The following is a 19,982-nucleotide window of genomic DNA, read 5'->3' as shown; positions in this document are numbered from 1 at the left end:
GGAGTTTCCTGTAGTGAAGAGGGGGTCGAGGTTGTGTCCTGCTGAGTCCGTGGGCTCGGTCACGATCTGGCAGAGTCCAATGTTGTGGAGGTTGTCCAGGAGGCATGTGGTGTTGGGGTCCAGTTGATTGTCGAGGTGGAAGTTGAGGTCTCCCAGCAGGGTGTAGTTGGTGGATGCGATGGCCTGCGGGGAGATAATGTCCGTGATGGAGTTGGCGAAGGGTCCGCGGGGTCCAGGGTGTCGGTAGATGAGGGTTCCTCGGAGGGCGGCGGTGGGGCTGGCCAGTATCTTGAAGTGAAGGTGTTCCATCAGTTTTGTGGACTCGTCAGGGAGTGTGCTCAGGCGGAGGCTGGATTTGTGGACGTTGGCGATTCCTCCTCCTGGGTGGGTGGGGTGGTCCTTCCTGGAGATTTTGTATCCTTGGGGGATGGCGATGGCGATGTCCGGTCCCGAGGTGGCGTTGGTCCAGGTTTCGGTGAAGAATGCTACGTCCGGGGTGGTGCTGTCGAGGAGGACCCAGATTTCTGTGGCGTGTTTGTGGAGGGATCGGACGTTGAGGAGGATGCATTGCAGGGTCTTCGGTTCGGTTGTGTTCTTGTGGGCGGGTTGTGCTGGATCCGTGTTCTTGGCGGTGCTGCAGGTGTGCCGGCAGCGGTGACAGCTGAAGGGCCCATGGGTGTCGGCTGGTGATGCTAGCTTGCAGTTGTTGTTGCAGCCTGGGTTGACTGCGTGGAGTGCTGCTGGGTCGTAGCGTTGGCGGGGCGGAGGTCCAGGGTTCCTGGTGCTGGCCGCGGACGGGCGCAGACGTGCTTGCCTTTGACGCGCCTTCGGTGCACCAGCGGCGCGCCCGCAGCCGGCATTAAGTAGGGGTCGGGGAGGGCTGGACAGCTGGGAGGCGGGAGCGGGGAGAGGAGCTGGATTGGGCCGGTCGCGCTAGGGGGGGGGGCGAAGGGGCAGCAGCGGCAGGGAAAGGTAAAGGGAGGAAAGAAGGGATAAAGAAAAAATGGAAAAAAAGCAGAAATAAGGCACAAAAGAGCAGAGATGCAGAAAAGGGCAGAAAGGTGAAAGATGGAAAGGGTAGAAAAACTTGTGAAAACGAGTGAAGGAGCAGAGGGAGAGAAATGGAAAATGGGCAGAAATAAGGCACAAAAGAGCAGAGGTGCAGAAAGGTAAACGATAGAAAGGGTAGAAAAACGAGTGAAGGAGCAGAGGGAGAGAAAGGGAAAATGGGCAGACATAACGCACAAAAGAGCAGAGATGCAGAAAGGTGAAAGATAGAAAGGATAGAAAAACGAGTGAAGGAGCAGAGTGAGAGAAAGGAGACAGAGGTCCACTCAACAGGTAAGATTGCGAATCTTGTTAAAACCTTTTCAGTGAATTATTAGGAACATTCAATTTGATTTTCAAGATCATTTACCTTATTCACGAGTGAGATTCTTGTTCAGTAGAAATTCTATGCATGTTTTCTCTAGCTCATTACCATATTCACGAGTGCGATTCTTGTTCTATAGTAGTTCCATGAATGTTTTTGGGAACTCTTTTAAAGTCACATAAAATAAGGAAATATAAGACACTGATTGTTTAGGTGATTGAAAACCTAGTCATAGAAAGACCTAAACCAAATTCTGCCGCTTATGCCTTTGAGCAGTTGATACTGAAGTGAAGTATTATCGCCACAATATAGCGGATCTAAGAAAGGTCAACTAAGAGTATGATTGTCTGAATAAACGCAAGCCACAAAGCTCTTAAGCTAGTTCCTGATTGAAGGACAGAATCTTATGTCCAAATTTACGTCTTTGTGCAAAGGAAAGTGCGTGTATTTTTGTTTGCGAGTAACTTTTCCTTTTCAGATCTCCTTCCCAGCTGTTCCCTTCCTAATTCCCTTTCCCCCCGCTTAATCACTTCAATACTCTGTGTAATCATTACAATCAGAGTTGGAGGTATTGAGAGGTGGGCCCCTTATATCATCACTCCAGACCCTGAGGAAGAAGCAACCTGACAGAATAGTGAGCCCACAAATAATATTCCTCCCGGTCTGAGAGTTTTGACATTATGGCCACCATGGATGATTTAATGAGGGTTATTGTTCAGATGCAAACAGATTTAACTGAAGCTAGGAATGCCACTGCAATGCTCTCTGATAAAGTAGATAGGATACAGCGATTAAGTAGTCCGCTTCCTCCTCTCCGTTCTCTGCAGCATACAGACTGAGAGAAATGACGCTGTTGGGGCAGCCGTCCGAACCAATCGGTGCTGCCTGCGGTGGAGGGGAGGGAGGTTGCCTGCAGCCTTCCTGTTGACGAGAGCCCAGACCACGTCAGACGCATTCAAAATCCAGGACGCCGGGAGTCGGAAGTCTGCAGTCTTGGGAGTCAGCGCGGGAAGCCAAGGTAAGTTTTATATAATATTTTATTATGTATTATTATCGCATATCGCATGTAAATTATACTTAAGTATTTAAATGTTGCCTGTCTCTGCCGGCTCCGGAGTGAGGGGGATTTTGTTAAGGAGGCGGGTTTCAGAGGGGTGAAGAAGAAGCTCTCTAGTCTGGGGGTTGAGGTGGTTTGTGTTGCGCCACGCTCCGGACCCATTTACCCTGTCACCCGGAATGCTCAGCTCATGCATGCCTCCTTGTGCGCCGGCTCGGGTCATTTGGCAGTGGCGTGCAGGTGCTTGGTGCTTCTATGGATGCTCTGAGCTCTTCTTGCGGCTGCGTTTGGCAACCCGTGCCTGACTGTGATGGGGCAGGTGGCACCTCGATGTCGCCGTGCCACCTGCCTTGCTCTGGGAAGAGATGGTCCTGTGCAGTGAGAGCGCTCACGCCTGATTCTTGGTTTCCCGTTCCGACTTCCTTCCCATGTGGTGAGTGCCATCGTGCATGTGCATACATAATAAATTAAAAATGAAAACAATATAACATCGAATAAACTCTGAAGACTGTACATTGTTGGCACGTTCCTTGGGTTGCCTTAAATAAGGGCCTCTGTGACTGTGTGGAAATGAGTTGTAACATTTAACCCAATTCAGCCGAAAATACAGTCATGCTTTGCATTCTGTATAAAAGTTCCGAGTAAATAAAGTGCGAGTTTCTCTCATCCGTTTGTGGCAGTAGTTTGTATGTTTGTTTCCATCTCTCATAGTCATAGTGCAGTAAGCAGGCACAAACGTGTGTCTCGTTAATTCACTGACACAAGAGAACTGGCGTTCCCCTGCACACCGAACAAGTAGGGACATCAGAGGAGTGACTGGCCTCTGACTAGACACAAACTTGTCAGCACCAGCACCTTCGTCACTCGTCTGATTCACACAGTTTAGCTCAGTCATGCTGGTGCCAAATTGTATATTTGGGAGTGAGAGGATAAGGAGGGGCTGCCGATCGACGGAGTGTTAAAAACAGTATCTGTGATAGGTTAAACATTAATTAAAATAAGTTTAAATGGCGTCACTGGAGTCAATTGAGAGGGCTGCTACGGTTTGCACGGCGAGCACGTTATGTAAACAGCTCCGTGTGAGTGCACCTCCGACCCAGCAAGAACTCCCTCAGTTCGGAGTGACACTGGACCAACAGGGCAATTGGAGCCACTGGAGGTTGAGTCATGTGTTATTTATTGATAAATTCACTCAGAATACGTGGAACAGCCAGGGTCGGACTAGCACAGCAAATACATCTGGGCATTAAAATGAAAGTGGCCCTCATTAGCGTGTTTCAGATGAAAAAAAATACTACCCCACATTTTCAAATCTGGGCAGTTTTCATCGCGTAAATTTACCCTGTATATGTATTTGCAAGGTATGGAATATACAATGCATTGGTGCCCGCTGCAGGCAAAATTTGCTGTAATACCTGTTTTGTTTTCATTCTATTTGAAGCTACTCATAAGCTAAGCCTCAAACACTGCATGATGGTTTCACAAAATTAATATTTTCTAAAATATGTGATCACTTTATGAACATGCTGAATTCACTTTCACATAGCGCGCTGCATTAGTTTTGATGTGGGGTTGGTTTCTATTCTTTGTATGGTACTGTGTGGTGTTTGTTCCTGTATTTTTTTCTCCACCGCCAATTTTACGCCACACCAATTTCAAATGTCACCAGCCGCCACTGGTGACTCTGTCCCCAGATCGCGAACTATTACAGCTACGACAAGGGAATAGAGACCTTATGTTCGAGGCATGTGGGCCGCTAAATTCATATCTTGTGCATAGATCGCCGCCTAGTGTTGGGTCCGTATGATTGCACCTTGTTGTCCTGGAAGAGTCTTTTGAAGTATCACGAGATAGGTGGCTCCTCCCCTGGACTACAGTGCGCATGGGCATCCTCTCCATCCTCAGATTGTTTTTTTCCGCCATTGGGTTCGGATGTGTTCCGTGACTCTTGTTCGGAACCTATAGGAAAAACTTGTTTTTCTTCAGGCCAAAAGGCCTCTTTAAGCGTCGGTATTGTACTTCGTTCGGTTCTGAGTTAACTTATCCGGTTCCCGGATACTTGAGCACGTGTGCTCCCAGCTTTTTAGGCCCGATCGAAGAATGACATCGACGATGGAATTCCAGGCCCCGTTTAAACGTAACCCAGTCTGTAACGCGAAGTACCCTCTCTCAGACGTGCACCCTGTGTGCAACAGATGTCTGTCTCCAGACCACGACGAGGAGAGTTGCTTGGCCTGTTCGAAATTCAGGTCAGAAGAGGTACTCGCTCTTCGACGTGAGGCGAGACTACCGGATGTGGAGGATATCTCCGAGGCTGGGGACGACGAGGGCGTCCAAGAGGAGGAACCGGAGCACTTCTCCGACCCGGTCTCCTGTCAAGATTCTTCCTACGGAGAAGAGGTAGACGATGAACACATCGAAGACGATGAAGCCGTCGAGGTAAGAGACGACGGTATGGCTATTGGAGCCGCAGAGGGCGGCTCCAGCGATGAGCAAGACCCACCCGAACATTCGGGGTCGAAAGTGACACTGTCTTGTCAACGGCTCAGGTCGAAGCATCGCCGGAAGGCCTTAGCCAAGATCTTTCTACTCATTCTACAGCCCCGCAACCTTGCCCGGCTAAGAATACTTCAGAGCCTTCGGTGGGTACGCCTTCGAAAACGAAAACAAAACTGACTAAAGACAAATCGAAACCGAAACTGAAACTGGTCAAACCAGTATTCTTTTCGCGAAGCCTCGTTCCATCGGATCCTAAGAAGGCTCAGAGTGTCATTGCCCCTTCGGGGTTACGGAAGGGATGCCACCCTGAAGATCGGTACATCCAAGAAGGTGCCAAAGGCCCGAAGAGACGGTGCAACGTCATCTAAGGCTGCCCTCGGGGGCGTGGACACCGAAGACGGACTTGAGTCGCAGCCGCCCCTCAGTCCGAATGCATACCAGCTGGGACCCGTGGTTGCGACGAGCAACGTGGAGACAGCCATCTTGAGAAACCTGCACAGCGCTTCCAGCACGACCGCCGAGGGATCCTCGAGTGAGTGCACCAGGGTCTGAGAAGCCCTACACCGACGCAGCTCCTGCACCAAAGACCAGCCCCCCAGCATCCACGAGATCTGCGTGGGGCCCTTTTGCCTGGTTGCTGCACCTCCTGTTGTCTGGTCACTTGCCGGCTGGCTCGTGACCTCTGAGACGATGACCCGAAGAATCCAACACTGCTAGTCTGGTCCCCCAGACTGGCCCTTGCTTACTTGTAAAGGAGAAGCACCCCGGACCCTCCTGGTCCGCACCAGACGCCATCTTTGTTTCACCGCGTGGCTTGCATTTGCAAAGGCCTGTTGTCTAGATCGACGATCCGACACCGCCAACAGCAGCAGACGACGTGGGACAGCTCGTGCCTCCAGCCTGGTCTTGAAGAGCAGCTCCTGGTCCGCGCAGCTACAGAGAAAAGCGACCCTTCCTTCACCTGACTGCGGCAACAGCATCTGGTTCCCTCCTGGTTCCAGCACCGTCACTGGCTAGTGACCAAGACTCTGTCCCCTTCCCTTTCAGGACTTCTTCCTTCCAGTTCCATCCTTGGAACCACCGGACTCCTCCATCTGGCTGCCTGCCAACAACTCCTTGTTTCAGGCATCACCGGGATCAACGCAGCAAACCTGACACTACTTCAGCCCTATGCACCAGCAGCCTGTGGGTTAGGTAACTAAAGCTTCTAGGTGCTGAAGTCTGTGTTCACTATCCTAGTGTTCAGGTCCACTGTTGTTTTCCCTCCATCCAGCCGGGTTCGTCCGGAATCCGTAACTTTCTAAACTGTAAGATCCATAGACGTTGGTACGCATCCCGCGTGAGAGTTCCCACTCTGCACGTGAGTCCCGTGGGCCTCCTGCTCCTTGCTTACCTAGTTTGTAGTGTAGTCCCAGCGATCCTCCAGCCTTTGCATCTCCTTACAGTATTTTCCTTCCTCACATTCCATTGTTTTGAGTATATGGTTTGTCGTGCCCCTAAGGCACTTGTATAAATATTGTGCGAACTCGTATTTCCTTTTGAGTATTGTCATGTGCTTAGCCCTCTGATCTCATAAAGAGCTCAGAGGTGTATGTTAGTTAATAAATATCTGTTTATTTTCATAACAACCTCTGTGGTGTCCTTTCACTTGGTATTCAAGGGGTTATATGTGGTAAAACAGCTGGCTTCACATGCCATTCCGAGTTTAGCCTAAAGACTGCTTTTGTCCACGCTACTAGGATAGCTGGTCTATAAGGTTGACTTACAACCAATCACCATAAGGGTTGTTTGGACTGATACAAAGTGCTCACTAGAATAGTGAACATTATATATCAGGCCAACTTCTCACAGGAGATTCATCCCTCGGTGCTGCAACGGTACTTCCAGCAGTGGGGGCATCCAGACATCGACCTGTTCGCCACAAACGAGAATGCAAAATGCCCAAACTTCGCCGCCAGGTTCCCACACCCGCGGTCTCAGGGCAATGTGATATGGATGAACTGGTCAGGCAGATTTGCGTACGGACTGATACAAGGTGATCACTAGAACTAGTGAGCATCATATATCAGGCCAACTTCTCACAGGGGTGATGACCAGAATGACGAGCAATTCAACTATCCTGATGAATCTAATCAGGATGACTCGCAGGATGTGCTCGAAGATCAAGGCACGGCGGACACCCAGTCTTACCAAGTGAAGACGGCCCCCGCAGAGGATTCTGCGGCGTTCAACGCTCTAATTGAAAGGGCAGCGCTGAACCACGATGTGGTCATGCATGCGGACCCGGTTGAGGAGGACTTCCTGTTTGATACGTTCTCTACGTCGGACAGGTCAGTGAAGACGCTGCTGATGCTGAAGGGTGTCCTTAAGCACGCCAATGACATTTTCAAGGACACAACCAGAGCAAGGGTGGTGAACCCACGTATTGAAAAGAAATATAGGCCTGGTCATGTGGACCCTACGTATATAAGGGGTCAATTGCCATTGGACTCTTTGGTGGTCTCCAATGCCCGGAAGAGGGCGAACTCTCAAACAAGGGGTGATGCTCCTCCCCAGACAAAGAATCTAAAGTGTTAGAAGCCTCTGGGAAGTGGGTTGCTGCGCAGGCAGCGAATATTTGGAGAATAGCCAATACACAAGCTCTACTGGCTAGATACGATAGGGCTCACTATGACACCTAGAGCAATTGTTGCAACACTTGCCTGATGCATATAGAGATTGGCGGAAATGTTGATTCAGGAAGGGAAACTGATATCATACGCTTCTATCAAGTGTGCCCTAGATTCAGCAGACACTGCAGCCAGGGCCATTAACACCAGTGTAATGCTAAGGAGGCAGGCATGGTTACGAATTTCAGGGTTTAAGCCAGAAATACAACAAGTTTGCTCAATCACCCCGTTAACCCAGATTTCTTGTTTGGGCCTGACGTTGACACGATTCTTGAGAAGATCAAGAAGGACACCGAGACGGCTAAGTCTATGGGGGCCTTGCAGTCTCAACAGTTCAGAGGGGGTTCTTTTAGTCACTCAGGAGGTAGAGGGCCATCAAGGGGGCAAACATCTCAGCAAACACAATACAATAAAGGTGGTGCACAGGCCACCTTTAACAAGAACAATAGAGATGGATACCGTGGTAACAGCGCCAAAGGCAGAGGACGTGGAAATAATAACACCAGGTCCTCCGCAAATACCAAACAGTGACGTCTTGTCACTGCCCCAGACCATATAACACCGGTCGGGGGACGACTCCAGCAGTTCCTGCCAGTCTGGGAAGGCATTACCACAGACAGGTGGGTGAGGCAACTTATCCAGTACGGGTATTGTTTAGAACTGACATTCACTCCACCCGACATACCACGTAGACACCATCCTATGTCCGCAGAGCACTTAACCTTATTACAGCAAGAGGTGGCCAGCATGCTGCAAAAAGGGGCCATAGAACTGGTGCCTCTAGAGGAGCACGGAACAGGGGTGTACTCTCTCTATTTCTTGGTCCCAAAGAAGGACGGGTCTCTCAGGCCCATTCTGGATCTGAGACCTTTGAACCTATATATCCTTTCAGAACATTTCCATATGCTGACTCTGCAGCAGGTCCTGCCATTGCTCCGTCAGGGGGATTTCCTGGCAACTCTGGATCTGAAGGATGCATATTTCCATATACCCATACATCAGGCACACAGGAAATATCTCAGGTTCACTATACAGAACAAGCATTATCAGTTCAAGGTGCTACCCTTTGGAGTGACCACTGCTGCCAGAGTGTTCACCAAGTGCTTGGCGACGGTGGCGGTACACCTTTGGAGACAACACATTCATGTCTACCCTTACCTGGACGACTGGCTTGTGCAAGCGAAGTGGGCCCAGCAGTGCGCCAGCCACGTGTCCCGCACGATTCATCTTCTTCACAGTTTGGGATTTTCTCTGAACTATCCCAAGTCGCATCTTCAACCCGCCCAAGTACAGCAATACTTGGGAGCGAAGTTGGACACTGTGACGGCTACGGCCCAGCCGAACTCAGTGCAAATCGACAGCATGCAACTGCTGATTCGCAAATTCAGGCCACAACACTCACTACAGGCGCGAGTGTTTCTGCAGTTGATAGGCATGTTGGCCTCCTGCATCTTCATAGTCCTGCACGCGAGACTGCACATGCGTCCGCTCCAAGAGTGTTTAGCACGATAGTGGAATCAGGCTCAAGTACAATTGAAAGACCTAGTGTTGGTGACCGGTCGTGCGTACAACTCTCTGCATTGGTGGAATCCACGCAACCTTTGCAAAGGACGACCGTTCCAAGAGCCTGTACCACAAATAGTGCTCACGACGGATGCATCCCTCCTGGGGTGGGGGGCGCATCTCCTTCATTATACAGTGCAGGGACTATGGTCGGATCAACAGAAGAAGATGCACATCAATCTGCTGGAATTGATGGCAATCTTCCTGGCACTGAAGGCTTTCAAGATACATCTGTGCGGCAAGGTCGTGTTGATCCGGACGGACAACATGACGGCCATGTATTACATTCAGAAGCAGGGAGGTACTCACTCTCCACAGTTGTCACACTTGGCTCAGAGCATGTGGAAGTGGGCCATTCAGAGGAACATTTTCCTCATGACGGAGCACCTCCCGGGCCAGGACAACCAGATGGCGGATCTGCTCAGCAGACACAGCCATCAGGTGCACGAGTGGGCGATTCATCCGTTGTTGCTGCAACCGTACTTCCAGCAGTGGGGGCATCCAGACATCGACCGGTTCGCCACAAACGAGAACACAAAATGCCCAAACTTCGCCGCCAGGTTCCCACACCCGCGGTCTCAGGGCAATGCGATATGGATGAACTGGTCAGGCAGATTTGCGTGCGCTTTTCCGCCAGCCCCGCTCATACCTCCGGTGGCACGGACACTCAGACAGCACTTGATGACTCTCATCCTGGTTGCGCCAACGTGGGCGAGGCAAGCATGGTGCACCACGTTCCTAGAACTTTCCGTGGTGCCTCATCAAAGACTGCGTCTTACACCCAGTCTTCTCACCCAGAGCCATGGCGAAGTTCAGCACCCAGATCCGCAACAGTTAAACCTTGCGATATGACTCCTGAAGTCATAGACTTTGGGTATCTGAATTTGCCTCCTGATTGTATGGATATCATCAAGGAGGCGAGACGGCCTACCACTAGGGCCTGCTATGCTGCCAAATGGAAACGCTTTGTCATTTACTGTTCCAACCATGACATAAACCCGCTGGATGCATCAACACAAAACATTATCTGTTACCTGTTACATTTATACAGATGCAATCTGGCATACAGCTCTATACGTATTCATTTGGCGGCAATAGCGGCTTACTTACAGAACAGGCAACACCTTTCACTGTTCCGAGTGCCAGCCATAAAGGCTTTTATGGAGGGACTCAAACGAGTCATTCCACCCAGAAGACCACCTTCACCGGTCTGGAATCTTAATATTGTTTTGACCCGACTGATGGGACCTCCCTTCGAACCTCTCCACTCTTGTGAGATACAGTTCCTCACTTGGAAGGTTGCCTTCTTAGTAGCGATCACGTCGCTGAGACGGGTTAGCGAGCTGCAAGCCCTAACCATTCAAGAACCTTTTATACAGGTTCACGCGAATAGGGTGGTGCTACTCACTAACCCTAAATTCATGCCCAAGGTAGTCTCTCAGTTCCACATTAATCAAACTATTGAACTGCCAGTTTTCTTCCCTAATCCAGACTCAGTTGCAGAAAGATCACTGCACACATTAGACGTCAAACGAGCTCTCCTGTACTATATAGACAGGACGAGGGATTTCAGGAAGACTAAACAACTCTTTGTTGCTTTTTCACCACAGCACAAGGGCAAACCCATTTCCAAATCAGATATAGCCTGATGGATTGTTAAGTGTATTCAGATTTGTTATCAGAAGGCTAAACACACACTAACAGTCCCCCCAAGAGCGCATTCCACACGCAAGCTAGGGGCATCCATGGCTTTCCTGGGTAACATTCCAACGGAGGACATTTGTTGAGCAGCCACATGGAATAACATACATACGTTCACCAAACACTACTGTGTTGATGTACATTCCAAGCAGCAAGCTGCTGTAGGACAGGCTGTTCTTAAGTCCCTTTTTCAGGCTGCTGCAGCTGGCTCCGGCAACCACCGCTAGGGGAGAAACTGCTATTTATTCTATGCACAAGATATGAATTTAGCGGCCCACATGCCTCGAACGGAATATGCTACTTACCAGTATGCATTTGTTCTTGGCATGTAGGGCCGCTAACATTCATATCGCCCACCCATCCTCCCCGGTGCCTGTCGCAGCTGTAGTAGTCAGAATTATTTGTAAGCATGGTCATCTTGTATTGTATTGGACTCCATCTCTGTCACTATGGCGAAAAACAATCTGAGGATGAAGAGGATGCCCATGCGCACTGTAGTCCAGGGGAGGAGCCACCTATCTCGTGATACTTCAAAAGACTCTTCCAGGACAACAAGGTGCAATCATCCGGACCCAACACTAGGCGGCGATCTATGCACAAGATATGAATGTTAGCGGCCCTACATGCCAAGAACAGATGCATACTGGTAAGTAGCATATTCCTTCCTATTTGTCACATTTCAATAGGTTAATTGCAGAAACCTCGTGGCCTGAAGAAAAGAGGGCAGCACTCTTTTATCAAGGGTTAGAAGATGATCTGAAATATGTTCTTGCGTATATCGATCCTCAACCAACTACTTGTTCAGAGTTAGTCAATCTAACTTTACGTCTGGATCATAGACTGTCCGAAAGAAGAACTGACAGGAAGAAATATGATAAATCAAGTTGGAAGTTCGACAGTAAACCCAGAAATCAACTTAGTAGTTTATATAGATGACATTTTGATCTATTCCGATTCCATAGCTAGTCATGAAGGTCACGTTAAGAAGGTGTTGGGTACACACTCAATCACACCACAGCTCTCCATTGGACGGACCACAGATGCGTTCACTTCAGCTACAAAAACACCTCGACCCACAACTTATTCCTCGAAGAAACTGGAACAAAATCACCACCGACCAACTCTTCACTTCGCTTAACCACAACCCTCCTGCCATATCATCGGACCCAAACCAAGCTGCCACCAAACTCACACAATGGATCACCCACAGTGCTGACTAATTAGCACCCTTAAAAAACCACCAGATCAAACAAGGTAGCAAAAAGGCCCCCTGGTTCAACGATGACCTTAAGAAATCCAAGAGGTTATTTCGTACTCTCGAGAAAACTTGGAGAAAAAACCCTACCACTGACAACCTGACCACCTTCAAGGACGCCACCCGAAAACACCACCAATTGATCCGATCCACCAAGAAATCAGCATTCAAGGATCGACTCGACAACAACGCCCACAACAGCAAGGAACTATTCAACATCGTCAAAGAATTTACCAACCTCACCGCCGGCACCAACGACATCACTCCCTCCCAAGACCTCTGCGACTCTTTATCCTCTTTCTTCCACAACAAAATCGCCGACATACATAACAGCTTTGCAAACCAGTCCGAAGAACAGTCCACTCCATCCACCTCCGAAACAAAACAGCACCCTCACAACCTTTGCGCCTGGAACCCAATCACTACTGAAGACACCATCAGCCTGATGAACTCCATCCACTCAGGATCGCCAACCGACCCATGCCCCCACCACATTTTCAACAAAGCAGACTCCATCATCGCACCCCATCTCCGCGATGTCATCAACTGTTCCTTCAACTCCGCTACCTTCCCAGAAAGCTGGAAACATGCAGAACTTAGCGCCCTTCTGAAGAAACCCACAGCTGACCCCTCTGAACTTAAGAACTACCGCCCCATATCACTCCTCCCATTCCCTGCCAAAGTCATTGAGAAAGCCGTTAATAGTCAGCTCGCCGCCTTCCATGAATCCAACAATTCCCTCGACCCCTCACAGTCCGGCTTCCGAGCCAAACACAGCACCGAAACAGCCCTCATCGCAGCTACAGACGACATCCGAACGCTACTGGACAACGGAGAAACAGTCGCCCTCATCCTACTTGACCTCTCCGCCGCCTTCGACACAGTCTGTCATAGCACCCTCATACAACGCCTCAGCAACGTCTGAATACAAGGAAAAGCTCTGGAATGGATCATCTCGTTCCTCGCTGGGAGAACGCAGAGAGTCCGCCTCCCCCCATTCAAATCAGAAGCCACCGAAGTCATCTGCGGCGTACCACAAAGATCATCACTCAGCCCCACCCTCTTCAACGTCTATATGAGTCCCCTCGCATCCATCGCGTGACAACACAACCTCAACATCATCTCCTACGCAGACGACACCCAGCTGATCCTCTCCCTCACCAAAGACCCAAACACCGCCAAAACCAATCTACACGAAGGAATGAAAGAAGTAGCCGATTGGATGAAGAACAGCCGTTTAAAACTAAACTCGGACAAAACGGAAGTCCTCATCTTAGGATCATCCCCCTCTGCCTGGGACGACTCATGGTGGCCACCGGCACTGGGTACAGCACCCATACCTGGCCCCCAAGTTCTGGAATTCTCTCCCCCTCTCTCTTAAAATTTCCAATTCCCTTATCCTCTTTCGTAAATCTTTAAAGACTTGGCTTTTCCCCCAAACTGGTTAGTCCCTCTGCTTCCTCTATGTCCATCCAGCGCCAGGAAACCCACGGTGTCAGTGCGCTATATAAGCACCCCTTACGATACGATACCTACAGATCACGAACGTAACCTTGGCTTCATCCTAGACTCCTCCCTCTCGATGACCAGACAAGTTAACGCCGTCTCATCTTCATGCTTCAACATCCTTCGCATGCTCAAAAAAATCTTCCGTTGGATCCCCACCGAAACAAGAAAGACAGTCACCCACGCATTGGTCACTAGCCGACTGGATTATGGAAATACCCTCTACGCCGGATCCTGAGCCAAACTACAGAAAAAACTCCAACGTATCCAAAACACCTCAGCCAGACTCATATTGGACATCCCCCGTCAAGCTCACATTTCCGGTCACTTGAAAGACCTCCACTGGCTCCCCGTCAACAAGAGAATAACGTTCCGTCTCCTCACCCACGTACACAAGGCCCTCTATGACCTAGGACCCGAATACCTCAACACACGACTGACCTTCTACACACCCACCCGCCAACTACGATCATCCAATCAAGCCCTCGCCGTAATTCCGCGCATCCACAGATCCACCATGGGAGGAAGATCCTTCTCCTACTTAGCGGCCAAAACCTGGAATTCTCTCCCCACTCACCTCCGCCTTTCACAGAACCACCTCTCCTTCAGAAAGCAGCTAAAAACCTGGCTATTCGATAAATAAGGCACACACCCTCCCTCAAGCGCCTTGAGACCCTCTGGGCGAGTAGTGCGCTATACAAATTCCTAACTTGAACTTTATTACAAACATATAACCTTTATTGCAAATTGTCTAAATGCGATTTTCATGTTTTTGAAGTCGAATTTTTGGGAGTTCTTCTTACACCTACTGGCATGAAAATGACTGACGGAAAGATACAAGCATTTGCAGAATGGCCTATTCCAAACTCAGTTCGTGATGTACAATGTTTTTTAGGATTTGCACATTTTTTCGTCGCTTCATAGACCATTTCTCTGCTGTAGTGGCACCAATCACTCGGTTGCTACGAAAGAAGGTAAAATTTGAGTGGACTCCTGAAGCCAATAATGCATTTCGCACTTTGAAGCAAGCCTATACAGCAGCAACGATTTTGATGCATCCAGATGTTCGTGAACCCTTTATTATCGAAGCTGATGCCTCGGATGTAGCTATTGATGCCATCCTCTCTCAAAGAAAACAAAACACTGGTCAAATGCATCCTGTGGCGTACAAAGCTAAATCCAGCTGAACAGAACTATACTATAGCTGAAAAGGAACTGCTTGCCATACATGACGCTTTCAAAGAATGGAGGCATTATCTTTTGGGGGCACGATTCACAGTGACTGTTTACACAGACCACAGAAACTTACAATTTATGAGTTCTGCAAGAATATTAACTCCACGTCAATTACGGTGGATGATGTTCTTCGCCGAATATGACTTTATTGTGACCTATCGTCCAGGACAAGATAACAAAAAAGCTGATGCGCTTTCCAGAAAAGATTCCTCATTACACAAATGTGAAGGGGTTCCTCAAGCCATAATCAATCCCGACAAAGTAATCTGTGTTTTGACAGCAGATCAGTTCCTTGATGATCTCCATGAAAGTTTTCCTCCTTCGTTATGGGCACAATGGTTAAAACAAGATACAACCCAATCCATCAAGGAAGGAATACTATTTCATGGAAAACAAGTGAATCTACCCACTAAGAAATTACAAGAAACAGCGTTCAGTTGGTTACACTCCCTCCCGTTGGCAGGACATCCTGGACCTAAAAAGACTATGGAAAAACGTAAAAAATTATTTTGGTGGCCAACAAGTAAACAAGACGTCTACGATATGGCTCGAGACTGTGAAAACTGTGCTTTGTTTAAAACCAATCATAGGAAACCAAAAGGTTTGTTACAAGTTCTACCTATGGCCACTAAACCATGGGATCATATTTCGTTGGATTTTATTGTTGGACTGTCACAAGTAAATCAACATTCAGTCTCACACATCTCATGCGAGATGCGTGTGATGTGGCATCTCACGCGAGATGCGTGAGATTTAGCATCTCACGCGAGATGCATGAGATTTGGCATCTCACGCGAGATGCGTGAGATTTGACATCTCACGCGAGATTTGACATCTCACGCGAGATGCGTGAGATTTGACATCTCACGCGAGATGCGTGAGATTTGACATCTCACGCGAGATGCGTGAGATTTGACATCTCACGCGAGATGCGTGAGATTTGACATCTCACGCAAGATACGTGAGATTTGACGTCTCACGCGAGATGCGTGAGATTTGACATCTTACGCGAGATGCTTGTGATTTGGCATCTCACGCGAGATGCGTGAGATTTGGCATCTCACGCGAGATGCGTGAGATTTGGCATCTCACGCGAGATGCGCCAGATTTGGCATCTCACGCGAGTAGCGTGAGATTTGGCATTTCACGCGAGTTGCGTGAGATTTGGCATCTCACGTGAGATGCGTGAGGTACGGCAGCTCACGCGAGATGCGTGAGATTTGACATCTCACGCGAGATGCGTGAGATTTGGCATCTCACTCGAGATGCGTGAGGTTCGGCACGGGCGTGCCTACGATGACGTCAGCGGCCGCGCCCAGTTCCCCGTGCTCACTATTCAGCGTCTTTTGGTGAAGGAGGAAGAGGATCTTGGGGCTCCGTTTCTCTGCGAGTCCAGCTTTCTTCTTTTGATCGGTGGAGAGTTCTGGGTGCCTGAAGACTGCTACACACCTACCATCCTTCATTCATCCACCTTTTCATCCATCCACATTTTATGTTTGAATGCGGAGAGTATGCCCTTCCCAGGAGGGCTTGGCTCAAAAATCTATGCCGGCAGCTGGGCACTAGGAGCCACATGGCCGCAATTCGGATACTAATGTCTGACAGTCGTGCCACCTATGCTTGCGCCCTAGCCACATTTTTATCATGGGCTTGGTCCATTCGAACTAAAAGGCTAAAATGAACTGTTTAATTCTCCTTTTAAACTGACTGCTAAATGAACTTTTTCGAAAATTTGTAAATTTTTAACTAACTTTTTTTTATTGGGTTAAACTCTTTCTGTATGTCCATGTTTGCTTTTTGCTTTTAAACTTGATATATTTGTGATTTATGTGCAGCTTTTATGATAACTTTTTATCGAAATAAAGCCTTTTTGACTGACTTGACTTTTCATCCATCCATCCTTCATCCATCCACCCTTTCATCCTTCCATACATCTATCCTTCATCCATCCACCCTTTCATCCTTTCCATCCATCCTTCATCCATCCACCCTTTCATCCATCCATCATTCATCCATGCAACCTTTTATCCATCCACACATCCATCCTTCATCCATCCACCCTTTCATCCTTCCATCCACCCTTTCATCCATCCACTCATCATTCATCCACCCACCTTTTCACATATCCATCCATCCTTCATCCTTACATCCATCCATCCATCCTTCATCAGTCCACCCTTTCATCCATCCATCCATCCATCCATCCACCCATCATTCATCCACCCACCTTTTCTGTGCCTCTCTCATGGGTGGGGGGGGTCAGTATGTCTCTGCGTCTTCTTCCTTCTTCTTTCCCACTCATGGGAGGGCAAATACCGGTCGACCGGGTTGGAACTATCACCGGTAACTAGATCCGCTCATCACGCGTTTTCAGCCCTGAAGAGTCACAGGTATCCCCCTGTTGACGAAACACGTGTCGGCTGGCGTTGTATGTTCTGAAGAATACATCCACATAAACAACGTGTTTATTACACCTCCGGTGTCGACTTGTTTTTATATAAATCACTCATTATCAATACTGTTTATCTCTAAACGTGTACCCAGTACTTGCTATAGAGCACAAAAAGCACACACAAGGCGCTGAGAATATGATTCTGTAAAATCCAGGTGTGAAGAGTTTGGGACCACAAAATTAAGCAATGTATTGAGCCTTTTAATAAATGCAAAATGTATTGTTTTTCCTCATTGATTTTATTGGGAACTGTAGATTTCTTTTTCTTTATCTGTAATATTGTGAGCCTCATCAGTAAGTACTTTAGATAATTAAAAATTAGAGAGTAGATTCATCAATTTATTTCATCACCTACTAGTGCAGATGGAGAAAAATACATTTTGCTCATGCACAAACCAATAAAAAGGAATCTGCTCATGCATTAAATGTATTACCCCTGCACAGTTTGCAATTGACCTGGAAACTCCTCTGCACCAAAGAGACAAATACCAAGGCTGTTGATTGTGCACTTCTCTTAACTTTAGCCTAGTGATGATTTGACACAGATCAAATGTAGCTTTATGCACATTGCTGTTATGAAATTGTTCTCTGGTGCCCGTGCAAGCCATCTTATTACTTATAGCCTTGAACCTTACAGGATTGTAAACAAGGTATATAATGCTATTCTTCAATTACAAATCCTCGGTTTGAAAATCTTTGCCAGTGTGGCTTCTTTAAGGAACATCACCTGCTTTATAAAACCAAAAGTCCCATTTAGGAATGCTAACACAGAGATTGTGTTGCAGGCCAAAGTCCTTGTATTTGTAGCCAGTCACAGCGGGTGTTAATTAGCTACACTTCTACGTAACTTGTATTAAGCTTGTCATTCTGTGATGCCCTGCAAATGGATAGTTTGCAATGCCACATAATGGGACAAAGGTATAACAAAGGTATTATCTAAAATACAGAAACAGATCTCAAAAAGTTGGTGTGCGCAATTTGTGGCCACAGCGACCTGTCTTTTAGTGCATTTGGCCTTACTTTCTATCATTGTATGTCAGTGCTGCCCCCATTGATGAGATGGACAGGGCCTAAACCTAGGTGTGTCATGTTAACCAGAATTTCTGAATCCATGGGATTTTCTCACTTCTAAGGGTCCACCTTCTAATCACTGTTAACTCCATCCCTCCATCCCACCAGATATATCTGTTCCCCTGGTATTGGTAATTTGGAGGGGGGGCAGACTTAACAGCAATAAATAAATACAATTAACTAAAAGGGCACTCCTAATGAGGTGACAAATGATTAAGACAAATTAACTGTTAAGAACAACAGACCAAAAACTCTTGCAATTTTACAATACTGCAGATATTTCCTTCCAGCTGTGTTGTAGTTATTCCATTCCACCATTTAAACACCCAGCACGTTAACTTAAGCATGACTCTAGATTTAATTAAAAGCAAAAATGTGGTTTACTAAAAGTGATGGTATTAAGGGAAAGGTATTCAGGAGAACATTTCCTGCAGCAGTATGTTCTCTTGGAACAGAGAGTAAAGGATGACTGATAATAATAATTTAGGGAATTTGCATAATCTCTTGAGGAATGAATTAGGGCTCCCTCAACAACTGGACTAAAAATTGTAGTTTTTTAAAATTTGATTAAAAAAAGAAAAATATTTCAAGAAGTTCTATATGTAAGTCACAGAAGAAGACAGGAGTTGGTGAGGAGCTCCTTAAAGTAACACAGTAATATTATTGGTGTAGTAATGCCAAAAAATACCATGGTACATTGTGGTATCATTGTGCCAGCAAAAAATGTCCTACCACCCAGCGTTCCCCTTGGTCTCCCAATACAAATGATACCTCTCCCAACTGTTGCGGTGCTCGGGGGCTGAGATAGCCCCACAAGCACCGAAACATTGAAAGTGAAACTGAGTTTCAGTTTTGTTTTCAATGTCATGACGACAGCGCGCCATGCGCACAGTCGACATTACATTGAAAATAAGAAACAGGCCTCAGAAGGTTGGGAAGCTCTTCCCCACCTCCCGGGGCACCCCCAAAAAAGGAAATCCCTCAGCTGTTTGCAGCAGAAGGATTTAGTGTGCCTGTGACCATGGTGGAATGGTTCCATCAGGAGCACAGGAGCACTGGTGCTCAAGACGGAACCATTCCGTCATTAGCTCTGAAAAGGTTAACAGAGTGTGTCAAATTAAAGACGTTTACCATAAATATTGCTGCTTGGTGCAGAAGTGGTCGACCTCTGGTCTATCACCTTTCCAAACTCCCAGGGTTGTCAAAATTTCTCTTGTGCTCTAAAATTGTTGAACAATTTTGAAACATTACATTTTTGAAGTTCAAATGGTTTGGGGCAAGTATGTTGTATACATTAAGTGGAAAATCTACTCTTGCTACCAGCAGAAGACAGACTGGTCAATTCAGACAATATTCTCTGCATGTCATGTTATGCTTGAACCTGTCTTTCACATGCAAAATTCAAGTTAAGTATGTCACATTAATCAAAACGATGACAATTTCACACATAACACATAGCTTGAGATTCTAGAGTAATGTGAGGTTATGATTGTATAATAAATTCATATTTTTTGTTTTCATAACTACTAACCTAGTTAGTCTACTATCCCTGTTCTCCTAGTAACGAGTCAACTCCCCCTTTACCCGACATCCCCTAGACC

General features: G+C 47.5%; 1 protein-coding gene across 1 annotated transcript in view; it reads left to right on the top strand.

The window, feature by feature from the left end:
- Positions 1-2,247: 2,247 nt before the first annotated feature.
- Positions 2,248-19,982, top strand: part of LOC147692528 (uncharacterized) — a 244,320-nt gene continuing 226,585 nt past the window's right edge. Inside the window, exon 1 of the mRNA XM_086936800.1 lies at positions 2,248-2,390. The gene's annotated coding sequence lies outside the window, so the exon portion shown is untranslated. The remainder of the gene's footprint in view (positions 2,391-19,982) is intronic.

The sequence above is a fragment of the Lissotriton vulgaris genome, chromosome 9 (genome assembly GCF_964263255.1).
Source record: "Lissotriton vulgaris chromosome 9, aLisVul1.2, whole genome shotgun sequence".
NCBI classification, from domain to species: domain Eukaryota; kingdom Metazoa; phylum Chordata; class Amphibia; order Caudata; family Salamandridae; genus Lissotriton; species Lissotriton vulgaris.
This window is presented reverse-complemented; position numbering and strand designations above follow the sequence as displayed.